Consider the following 12,738-nt stretch of genomic DNA (forward strand, 5'->3'; position numbering starts at 1 on the left):
GTATGCCATTCCGCCAGCGATTAGTCTTCTTGCTGGCGTGAAGGGATTTCAGGTAGAAAATAGGGGAGATTTGTCGCTGGGCAACTAATCTCCCCGTCTGCCACTTACCTTAGGGTTTATAATAAACATCAGTTATTGCGGCTGCTTACTAGGGCACATTGGATGCACTTTTACTATTAAACAATGTATTGTTGGATAATGCTCTGTAGCTATTGCTGCCACCTAGTCTGGAATATAATGGCCTAACTGGTAAATATTAAAAGGTTAAGTGGCAAGTTGTCCCCTTAGTGCACATTTACCCAGTATTTAAGTCTCAAGTAGAGCATGGACCGCCAGTGCTTCTAACTTGTCTAAATGATGAACAAGTAATGGGGCAGATAGGGAGCCTATATGCACTCCCCAGTCCACCTCTTACGAATACATAACTGCCAAATACCTGCAATGCTGTATTCTTGGGCTATAAGCACAGGTCTTTCAATTTAGAATTCTGAAGAATATCTGTGGCCCCTGTGCTACTAATGGGGCAAAACTGCAAAAAATATGTACTTATTGTTTTTTAACTTTGCACCATGCTCTAAATTTACCCTACACCCTTCCCTACTTTACGAAGAACTTTATAAAAGAAAAGAAAGCAGCAGATAAACTTGAATAGTTAAAAAGGACAAAAACACTGTAAATGCACTTATATAATACAAAATGACCTTTAAATATATCATTTCAACAAACGTACAAGTGTACCAATTTCTAATTATAGTCCTCCTTCCAGTGCGAGTAATGCATTAAAGGCATTATTTTTACAGTCATTAAAAGCTGTAATGACAAATGGTGGATGCTAATGTATTATAATGAAAGTTTCAAATTACAGTGCTTTTGCATAAAACTGGTTTACCGGATCTCAGCAGCAGAACTGCTGTGTAAATAAATTGGACTGTAATCTCCAGACCCACACATAAACAAATACATGCTGGTATAAAATATATAGCTCTAACTTCATTTAAAATAGTATCTGGTCCCAATGCTATTTGCTTTTCCAAACAGCATAGTTTGAGCCGTTTGAATTTTAATATAAATTGAGGGATTCCAACAGAAAATGTTGGACTTAATTCTATTAGATTCACTAAAAGATGTGATATGACAGAGGCATAACTAGATGTTACTGGGCACCACAACAAATACATTTAGGGCCCCTAACATATCCAAAAGTTGTCCTGCTTTGCCAATATACTTTGAGGCACATTTACTATTGGTCGAATATCGAGGGTTAATTAACCCTCGATATTTGACCGTCGAAGAAAAATCCTTCGACTTCGAAAAAGGAAGTCGAAGGATTTACCGCATTTCCTTCAATCAAAAAAAGGTAGGAAAGCCTATGGGGACCTTCCCCATAGACTAATATTGGTGATCGGTAGGTTTTAGGTGGCGAAGTAGGTGGTCGAAGTTTTTTAAAGAGACAGTACTTTGACTATCGAATGGTCGAATAGTCGAACGATTATTAGTTTGATTCGAAGTCGAAGTCTTAGTCAAAGGTTGAAGTAGCCAATTCGATGGTCGAAGTAGCCAAAAAAATACTTCGAAATTCGAACTATTTTTTATTCTAATCCTTCACTCGAGTAAATGTGCTCCTTTATGTTGAAATTGCTCTTTATTTGGGCCTCATGGGGCTCCCTATAGATCCTGGGCCCCCTGCAGCCACAGGGTCTGCTTCTTTGTAGTTAAGACACCCTGTTTAAAATTGGAGTGGAAAAGTGTAAAGATGTTTTTCAGTTCCTTGCTGAAATGACTAGCGTGAGAAGTGTGTAGAACAGCTGGCCACAGTGAATACTAATAAAGAATACATGGGGCTAACCTGCCAAAATGTCTTCTGATTTAAAGCAAATCAGCTACTCTTTTTTTCGTATCATTATTAATTTTTTATATGACTAAATATGCTGTTTGAAATGATCATAAAGGCAATTACATTCAACTCGAAGCAATTAGGCCAGTTTACCTCTCTATTAATTAATATAAAAATACAGTTTCCTTTGAATTAGTTAGCAGAGGTATAGATCCCAATGATGCAGAGCAGGTAGGAACGAGTGGAGCAATGTGGGTTTTTAGTTTAGGCAAGTTTTCCTCTTTCCACAATGGAAAGATGGAGAAGAGGTTCTCTTTAGGAAATCTGCATTCGCCATGTGAGCAATCAATGGGGATGGTATTTACAGTTACTCAAAAGTATGGTGGCCACCATACTTGCATTATAATGGACTTGGGAGCCTGTTTTCATGACTTCCAGATAAGAGAGATATCCACACAGCCTTGCAGAGGATATAGTTATTACATATGGTTGCTAAAGAATATATTATGGATACTGTATAGCATTTCATGGGGTAATATTTACAGTTGTAGAATAGAGACTACTTACACTTATAAAATTCTATGGATTCTATGTGATTACAACACTAACATGAAGATACAGCCTCTATCTGCCAGTAAACGCAGCCATGGCTGGGTTGGGCTTCAGTACCCTGTCATGTAACCACTACTGGTCAGATTATTTTCATTCACACTGACTTTGAGAGAACCACCATAAAGTGCCTGTGTAGAGAGAACATGCTGGTGAAGGTTTACAGACACCAAGGGGGTTTATTTATAAAAGTCAGAATTTATCTCAATATTTTCTGCTACGCTTATTTATTAAATTTTCCCGAAAATTTGCTTTGTGGGAAAAAATCTGATTTTCATGAATTTTTCATCCGATTTTCACGTTTTTTTTGTAATTTTCACCCAAAAACTTCGGGGTACTGCCCGAAACCCAGCACACATCAAAAAATCATTGGGACTTCTCCCATTGACTTATATGCAACCTCTACAGGTCAGAACCTTTCAGATTCTGACTTTTCCATCCTCGGGGTTTAATAAATTCCGAAAAAAATCGTGATTTTTCAAAAGTCAGATTTTATATTAAAAAAATCACCAATTTTTTTGTGATTTTTGCATTTGGAGTTTAATAAATAACCCCACAAAAGTGTAAGTAGGCAAGTTTATTTCATTATGAAAGGTATACAAAGGGATACTTATTGTTTTTACATCAGTTACAAAACTTGAGTGACTGTGTCACAGAGATGTGTTTTAAAAGTACAAGTTGTCAAGTTGTCACTGTTTCTGAGTTATATGTTAACATTTGTGCTGTGAATGCTGATATGTGAAGTGGGAAGGAGCACACCAAAAATGTCCAGGCAATGCCTTAATTCATATGCAGATTTATTGAGTGCTGTGAATGCTGCCATGTTCTCTAGTTCCAGCTGATCTACCCTGCAAAAAGGATAATGCTAGCATAAGATTTCAATTAGCATGACAATAACATATATTACAATTCAGTAATAATACAAGTTTGGGACCTTTTATCCAGAATGCTCAAGACTTGAGGTTTTCAGGATAAGGGATTTGGATCTTCATACATAAGGGACAGATTTATTAAGGTTCGAAGGGTAAATTCAAAATCAGATTTTCGAGTTGGATTTATGGTCAAAACTCAAATTCGAATTTGAGATTTATCATACTGTGACCCTGGGAACAACTCAAATTCGATAGTACACCACCTAAAACCTGCCGAGTTCATGTAGAAGTCAATGGCAGAGGTCCAGTGACCCATTTGAAGATGTTAATAGCCTTCCTGACATTTGAGTTTTTTTCTGAGAAAAAAATAGATTTGAGTATTAGTTCGAGTTTTAGACGTTGGAGTTTTTTCTTGAATAAGATACTATTTCGAGTTTTGAGGTGATTCAAGGTCATTCGAGGTAGAAAAAAAACTCTATCACTCGACCTTTGAATAATATGTCTACTAAAGAATCATTTAATTTATAAATTAAACCCAATAGGAATGTTCTGTATCCAATAAGGGTTAGATCAAGTACAAGGTACTGTTTTATTATTACAGGGAAATAAATATAAATTAAAATGGAGTCTTTGGGATAAGGCCTTTCCATAATTAGAAGATTTTGGATAATGGGTTTCCAGATAATGGATCCCAAATCTATCTACTGTGCGACGTAAGTATTACACGCTAATTTAGTGCTACAAATGAATTTGTCTGGACAAGGGGTATATTTATCAAATAGTGAACTTTGAGATCGCCACAGTCCTCTAGAGTGAAACTCCGCCACTAATCACTAATTTTTATAGGATTTTTAAAAGAGTGTTTATCATTGGGGGAAAGGGAAAGTTCATCCTTTGATAAATACACCTTTCAAAATCCCATAGAAATGAATGGAGAGTGGCGGAATTTCACTCTAGCGGACTGTGGTGATCTTTAACTTCACTCTGATAAATATAACCCTATGTGGTGGTAACCACATTCCCTACTCTTTCACCAAACCAACATGAATAAAAGACCCATTGCGATTTCCTTGCTGTTGCTGTTGCTCCTGTTATAAATTCACTACTGTACAACAATAGTTCATGTGTTGCTTTTCTCCTTTTCCCAGCATCCTCAGTCAACTGTTGTTTTAGTTTCTCTGAAGTGAATAATTGATTATCTATTGTTGTTCCCCACAGAAAAACACGACATCTGAGACTGTAAAAATTTAATTGTTGAATGTCGTTAGGGCTTCAGAAAACTACTTACTTACTTACTTACATGTTCATCCCATTATTGAGTACCTGATTTAATTTAAATCCTTTACATGAATGAGTACAATGGTATTTTTTTCCTTTTTATTTCTACAATGTCTTCTAGAGATATTTGCAGAAGTCACAAGTACATTCCCTTGTCAGCGTTTTCCCATGCTGCTTAAGTTGGTAACCTCCTTTTCTGACCTAAATATATATCTTCTGGACTTTAACATTCAGACCATCTGTCTTCAGGCATCAGACAAGAACCTCAGGAGACCCAGTTGTGCATTTTTATTGTGTATAATAAAAACCACAGTGGAATCAGTGTGCAAGCTCAGTATCTTTATGCCTCAGATTGTTTTACTGTCAATGTCAGTCAATTACCCTTTCATTCAACAGTTCATCCAGGTTGTCGTATAACAATCACTAAATTTAATGAAAAACTGCTGATTTAAGCCAAGTCAAATATATCACGGTTATGTGGCTCCAAAACAGTGTATTTTTATATTTTATAAGCATTTGCTTTATACATTGAGTCTTGTTATAACTGGTACAATCTGGTAAATATTCATATTTTGGACAGAAAGCTAATTGTGTACTTCTCTCAAACGGGTTGTTTAGTGATTGGGAAATAAGGGTAGAGACCAAAATGATATATCTCAATTTCTATTAAAGAAACCCAAGATAGATTGGCCATGGCCTATTTGTAAGCATTTATTGCACAGCAATGCTGTTGAGGGGGAGAACAGAAGAGTGGAATGATCAGTAACAGATTCTCTTAAAGGAGCAGTAACATCAAAAAATTAAATTGTTTTAAAATAATAAAAATATAATGCAGTGTTGCCCTGCATGTTCTGTAGAACATAATGCTATCTGTCATCCATTAATTAACCTGTGCCATATAGGCATTTTTCAATTTCCGCCATTGCTACACAGCAGCTTGTTTATATGAACTATAGTAGTGTTTCTGAAGCAAACACATCAGGTTTACTAATGCAGGGCAACACTACATTATATTTCCATTACTTTAAAACAATTCCAGTTTTTGGTGTTACTGTTCCTTTAAGCAGTGTCACTATATTTCAGTGCTTTTCCATCCCAATCTCATTTGGGTGGTTACTTTTCCAAAGCAGTTTGGCAGCAGCAAGCTCAGTATCTCAGTATACCAAAGTCTACATTAGTGATGGGTGAATTTGTCTCGTTTCGCCGAAAAATTTGCAAATTTCCCAAAAAACTTGCGAAATGGTAACAAATTAGTGAAACGCATTGAAGTCAATTGGCATCAAAAATTATTTTGACGCACATCAGTTTCGATGCCCGCGACAAGTGTTATACGCGTGCCTATTTTGGCTAAATGCTATTAGAGTCAGTGGGCATGTTAATATTTTTGACGCACAACAATGATTATGCGCGCGATTTCTGACGGGCGCTCAAATTTTTTTCACGCCTGTCGAATGTATTCTCTCATCACTAGTCTACAGAAGAACTTTAAATGGTTTATTAGCATATACTGTAGTAAATGATGGTATCTATGGAGCCAATTGACTAACATTCGGATTTCCTTTTTATTTTTAAACAAATCATATTTTTCTCAAATAATTTGAGTTTCTAAAACATTTTCTCTAAAAATAAAAAATTTGAGTGTAAAAAAAAACATTAAAACCATTCATACAGTCTTATAAAGTCCCATAAAAGTTAATGGGATATTGGACTTTCTATTTAGTCATTCAGGCTTTTAGAGGATATTGGACTTTCTATTTAGTCATTCAGACTTTTAGAGGTGTTTTTATGTTTTTTGCTCGTAATTATCCAAAAAAACTTGAACTTTTAAAGGTTTTTAGAGATATTAGTATTTTTTTCTGAACTTTTTACCATTGGTACTTTTTATATTCGGATCTTTTAATAACTTTCAATAACTGTATGCATGAGTTTAAAGAAATAATATAAATGTGATTTCAAAAAGCTTTAATACCACTAAAATTCAACTTCAATAAATGGGCCTCCCTGTTACATAGTTGGATTGAAAAAACACCAAAATCCAATCTTCCAAATGAAACCCAGTGCACATACTTATACTGACCCATCTATACACTCACAATATATACCAGTATCTATACTAAACTAACTGCAGATCTTAAAATCCCAGTAGCCTTGGATATTATGCTTGTTGAAGAAATCATCCAAGTATGTGATAAAGCATAGGCTTTACTCTGCACTGCATAATAAACAGGCTATAGGTAGATTATTAATAAAGTTATAACTGCTACAGTTCTGTTCTGTTTGTAAGATGCTTATTTTGGTTTATTAAAACATTATTTTAAATTGCGTCTCATTGATTCTGCTAAATTGTGAAGATAATGAGCACCATAAATATTAAAAAAGACCAGCAGTTCTGCATTTTAAAATGATATTGTAATAATTTTAGTCAATGATTTTTAAAACTGGAGAAAATATATTAAAGCAAAGGAACAGCAAAAAAAGACAAATTCTATACTGGACCCAATCACACCAAGCATTTTTATGCCACTTCAGGCCTAAGCCAGATATATTACAACAGTAGTTCAACCATCTCTAAAATGTGGCCTATGGAAGGGCTGTCGTGGATATTTGTTGTTGATAGGATCATTGCCGAGTGATAACATTTGCATTCTAATGGAAGTGCATAGAGAAGTTTATTTCATATTTATTAGTATAGGAAGCAGCTGCCAGTAGAATGACATATGTAGACTGACACATTTTTCCATTGGATGACCGTAGTCTAGTCTTCCCAAAATCCATATGTCCATTTGGCCTAAATTCATTTTGTCTTTGTTACCTTAATTACCTGTCTACTATTGGTTTCCTATACACTTAGTTTTTCCATATTTGATACTAAGGATTGCAGTTTTAAAGCAATTTGATGCTTTAAATACCATGACCTGAGCTGCCATATGCATCTGATTCAAAGTAAAAAACCTTCGAATTTCTAAGTATTTTTGTTGGGTACTTCAACCATCGAATAGGCTACTACGACCTTCAACTTTGATTCGAACGATTCAAACTAAAAATCGTTCGGCTATTCGACCATTCGATAGTCGAAGTACTGTCTCTTTAAAAAAATACTTAGACTACATACTTCGGCAGTTTAAACCTACCGAGGTACAATGTTAGCCTATGGGGACCTTCCCCATCAGTTTTCTAAGGTTTTTTTGATCAAAGAAAAATCCTTCGATCGATCAATTAAAATCCTTTGAATCGTTCGATTCGAAGGATTTCATCGTTCGATTGAACAATTTTTCCTTCGATCGATCGATCGATCGTAGGATTTGTGGTACATCCTTCGAATTCGATATTCAAATTCATAGGATTTTACTTTGAGGGTCGAATTCGAGGGTTTATTAACCCTCGATATTCGACCCTTAGTAAATGTGCCCCATAGTCTCCAGTACACATGGAGATAACAAAAAGCCAACCCCCAGGAACATGTTTCATGCTTGTGTTGCTCTCCAGCTCTGTTTACATTTGAATGTGGCACATATGTAAAAAAGGTTGGGAACCTTTGGTATAGAGTAAGCTCTCCTTTGCTATATTTGTATGTTCTGTGCATATTTTTTTCTATTAAAAGCAAGTTATATAGAGTAAGAAAGAGAATCTCTTCAGAGAGGAAAATCTGGGTTTCTGACCAACATGTTGGAAGGGATGAGAGTTTAAGATACTGTAGTGCTAAGGTTGTAGGAGTAAAACATCTTCACAGTCATTTATTCTTTCGTTTTTCTCCCATTAAAATATAAAAAAGGTAAGTAGCCCAATCCCATTCACAGATAAAGAGTAATCTGTTTAAGGAACTGCTATGCTCTGAATTATTTTTCACCATTTACATAGAAAGCTGCAATTCTACCAGTTTCCCACTTTTCAGGTTCAGATGTTAAGTTTCAGAGCAGAATCCTAATTTCCCCAGTCCAGTAACCACATATTTATTCTAAGATATTTTATCATTACACACAAATGAGCATCCAAGTGAATTCATAAGATACACAGTTTGATCTATCACATATTTTTAAGGTATTGAAGGTGAGAGTTAAAAATTGCTCAACTCTCCTCACTTAAATAAATCATTTTAGCGTTCTTTCAGCAGACATGACATAATATGTTTTGGCTAAGATGTATGCCAGTAAACTACTTGCTCTTCTGAAAATCTTCCACATTTGGCCTAAGGTGTAATGGCTAGGGTTTCTCTTTAATCTCTTTTTGTGTTTTCAGTTCATCTCATGCAAGAAAAACTTTATATTGGAGAAAAACCTACAACTCCTGTTTGTCATGGTTGACAACCACACAAGTATGAAAGTGCCAAAGGAAAAAATAGAAGCTGTGCAAATAAAACTGTTTAATAAAATAAAGAATTCAGTGGTGCCTCTGGAATTTTTATTCAATGCTGTATTCCAGAATAGTATTTCTCATCCCAAAATGAATACAATTATTTCAAGCGCATACAAACACAGAAGCAAAAAATACATATATAGTGACTAAAAACAAGTAAATTGCTGGAAGCATCCATTTTCTCAGAGTTACCCAGACGGCGATAGATAAAGAAAAAAATAAAGAACAAATAAAATAAAAATAGATGAAGAAACAGTAGAAAAATATAGAGCAACAAATTAAAAAAAAATAATGGCTCTATAATTATTTATCTCAATTTTCCAAGATTTAAAGGGCCACATTGCACTTAGTTGTTCACTTCCTTTTTGTCTGATGGAAAGATGAAAAAAACAGTTGTTATATTGTTTCCTATAGCATCTATTAATTACTTATCTCTTCTCATAGACATCCTTTAGTTTAATGATACCCTTGCGGAAGAGAGTAGGGAATATGTCCTAGCAGTAAGGCTTTAGTGGAGGATTCTGAATGAGGATTCTGGTACAAATAGATACTATAAACCTATATGTGCATAGGTAATTTTAGCACAGGTATAGGACAGGGTCTTTCCATAATGTCGATCTCCATGCTAAAAATCATTTAAACATTAAGGGGGTTATTTATTATTATTTACTAAACTTTAGTAGGGCTTTTTGGGGCAAAAACTCAAAACTCAACTCCGCCATCTCAGACTTGCCAAGGTTGTGTATAAGTCAATGGCAGAGGTCCCTATTCTATTTTGAAATTTCTGTGGTCTGCGCTGGAATTAGGCCGAAAATCCAACCTTTTCAGTTTTTTCTGGCAATAATCCAAATATTTCAGGCTTTTCAGAATTTATTCGCCAGGCACGAATTTGCGGCGAATTTCCTTGTTTCGCCGCCAGTGAATAAATTAACAGAATCACCGCAAAATATATTTGACGCTGGTGACAATTCCAACGCCGGCGACATTAAATAGATGCCCATTGAATTTAATGTGCGTCTGAATTGTCGCTGGTGTCAGAATTGTCACCGGCATCAAAAATATTTTGATGCGGGCGTCAAAATTCGCGTTTCGCTAATTTTTCGGGAGTTCGAAACAGGAGAAATTCACTAGAAAAAACTCATTGTATGATTTGGATTTTCGCACGTTTTTATCAAAACCAATTGAATCAAGTTTTATTAATAATAAATAAGGTCACATTGGGTTTGGTTCTGTTTTTTTTTAAAAAATTAGATAAATTCAGATTTTAAATATCTCTAAATCCTCTAAAAATACCCAATAGGGTTGTTTTGCTGCCAGTATGTATTCATGCAGCTTAATTGCCATCATATACAATGTACTACAGAGAAAAAGGAAATCAATTTTAAAACTGTGAATTAGTTGATTAAAATGCAGTGTATGGAAGATACCCTTCCTTTAATAATGGGTTAGAGGGTAATAAAGTAATGGGTTTCCAGGATAATGTATCCCAATCCGTAATCTGGATAACGGATCCCATTCCTGTACTGGAATCAGGCATCTTAATGAAAATACACACCTTTAAATCAGGATTTATTTTACATTGCATCTTCTGTTCATTTCCAATTAAATTTAAAACAATTCTACACAGCATGATAAATAGTCCCCTATGTATGTTTAGCTATAGGGGCAGTGAAAAGGTGAGAACAATTAGCACCTGCTCCAGCCAACATGTAAGCTCCAACTCCTAACACAAAACCACTGCTGATATATCTAGTGATGGTAGTGATTAAATGTTGTGTCACACTATATCCCAGCTTCCCTGCTCCTTCACGTCTGGGGATATCAACACTAGTAATTGTCAGGCAAGGCACAATTGATTATCCTCAAAATTTGTTCTTGCTATTGACCATAATGGAATAAAAATTGTGCCTCTAAATTATTCAGAATGAAAACATACACAGGAGAAATCGATAAGGCACGGGCAAATTAAAGCACTCTACATATGGTAGAGTCAGCCTATTAGTATAAAAAGAATGCATTTCTATGAAATAATCATTTGCTGTATTTCTCACCTTATCTCTACTGGCTGATTAGTTTAGCCCTGTGCTCTAATTCATTTGCACAATTTTGCTTTATAGGTGTAAATACGGAAGAATGTGCTATAGGGGTGCAACAATCACTACTACTACAGTGAAGTTTCCTAGCTATACTTGTTTATAATATCTAATATAAGTAGGTGGTATTTAAATGATATATGTAATATGAGTACAGTTTTGTTCTTACACTTGAATTCCTGGTTATTGGTTGCCTCTTGGCTGTCTTTTTAAAATCGTCATAAAATCTGTACAATGCAAATTTCAAAATGTAAAATAGGCTAAAAAATAACAATGTTAATTGTGCAAACCTTATTTCTCATTTTAAATGATGATATAAGGTTACTCTCATGAGATTGGAGGCTCACAGAAATAAATTGATATACTCAAGAGGCACACAGAAAGTCTGACTTGCACAGAAAGGAAGTAATTCTGTTTTCCCAAATGAAAGTTATGTTTCAAATCAATAGGTTGCATCAATAGACTTTACACAATTCAGACTTGTACATTTATATTGTGCTGAATCTTATTCTTTTAAGAGACATCCGTGAAAATGAGGAATCAGAGTTATTAAAACTGGCTTACTCATTATTCTGATATATGTTGTAATAGAGCAAGACAGATAAAATAATCCTTAATACATAGAAATATACAGTATATGTAGCAGAAATGGATCCCTTTATAAATGTAAACAGTAATAAGACATTTTTTATGGAATAAAAATATAGCTATTTATTTTTACACCTGCTTGGCTTTAATCTTGGGAAAGGGAAAGCACATATACATTAAGTCAAACAAGGTATTTTGATAAGGTTTAAGAAAATGGGAAGTCTATTAGTTAGATTAAGAATGTCAACTTAATGAAGTGAAAAAGCAATTAACAAAGGTACTTGCATCTATACAAGGTCCCGTCATTACAGTTTGAGCCAATTTTTGAACTTTGCTTGGTTTGTTGGCTTCAGTGCTTGGGTCATTGTTTTCTAGATTATTTACATTTTAGAGATCACAAAACATACATTTTTCTGAATGATGGCTTACTTTGGAATATGATACCCAAAGACAGATGTTGTTTGCAAGAAGGCTGTGTTACAATTTGTAGTATTTGTTCTGGTCCTGGCATACTTAGAATTTTAAAAACCTTTTACACCTGTATCTGAAGTCCATTTCTGATTTTTTTGGGTGAAGCACATAGGAACAGAAGAAATGTGTCTCCTGGCCAAAGGCATTCATCCTACAGGTATATTCGCCTCAACTGAGGTGAGTTCTCCAAGAACAATACACAAGGTTAAAAGCAACAGACCTAGAATTTGGGTGCCCAAATGCTCTGCCCCACATCTTCTTAGACTGGCCAGTTATTCATCCATTGTGGACTGAAGTGGGGCAATTTTTAGACCTGTTAGGTTCCCACAGATCTTACTACTGGACAAACCACAACCATTGCAAAATTGCGAATTTCTTATTTGTACAATTTTTTCCCATTTGCAATGTAAAAACATTCATAAATGAAAAATAAAAGAGTACCATTTGAATTTCACATGAATTTCATGTAATATTCTTCATTAGACTTCATTAGACTGCATTGCAGAATTGTGCACTTTTCAAGCATTCTTGAAAGTGCTGTAATCTATTGGATCAAATATAATTTTTTTACTAAGACATTTTATTACTTACAGTGCACTGCACACTGGTGCATACTAAATAACATTCACAATCTTTCTTC

General features: G+C 34.9%; 1 long non-coding RNA gene across 1 annotated transcript in view; it reads left to right on the plus strand.

Annotated features, from left to right (window-relative positions):
* LOC121400034 overlaps positions 1–12,738 on the plus strand; it is an 83,551-nt gene that overhangs the window by 23,389 nt on the left and 47,424 nt on the right. The gene's annotated exons all lie outside the window — the stretch shown is intronic.

This window comes from Xenopus laevis, chromosome 2L, assembly GCF_017654675.1.
Source record: "Xenopus laevis strain J_2021 chromosome 2L, Xenopus_laevis_v10.1, whole genome shotgun sequence".
Taxonomy (NCBI): Eukaryota; Metazoa; Chordata; class Amphibia; order Anura; family Pipidae; genus Xenopus; species Xenopus laevis.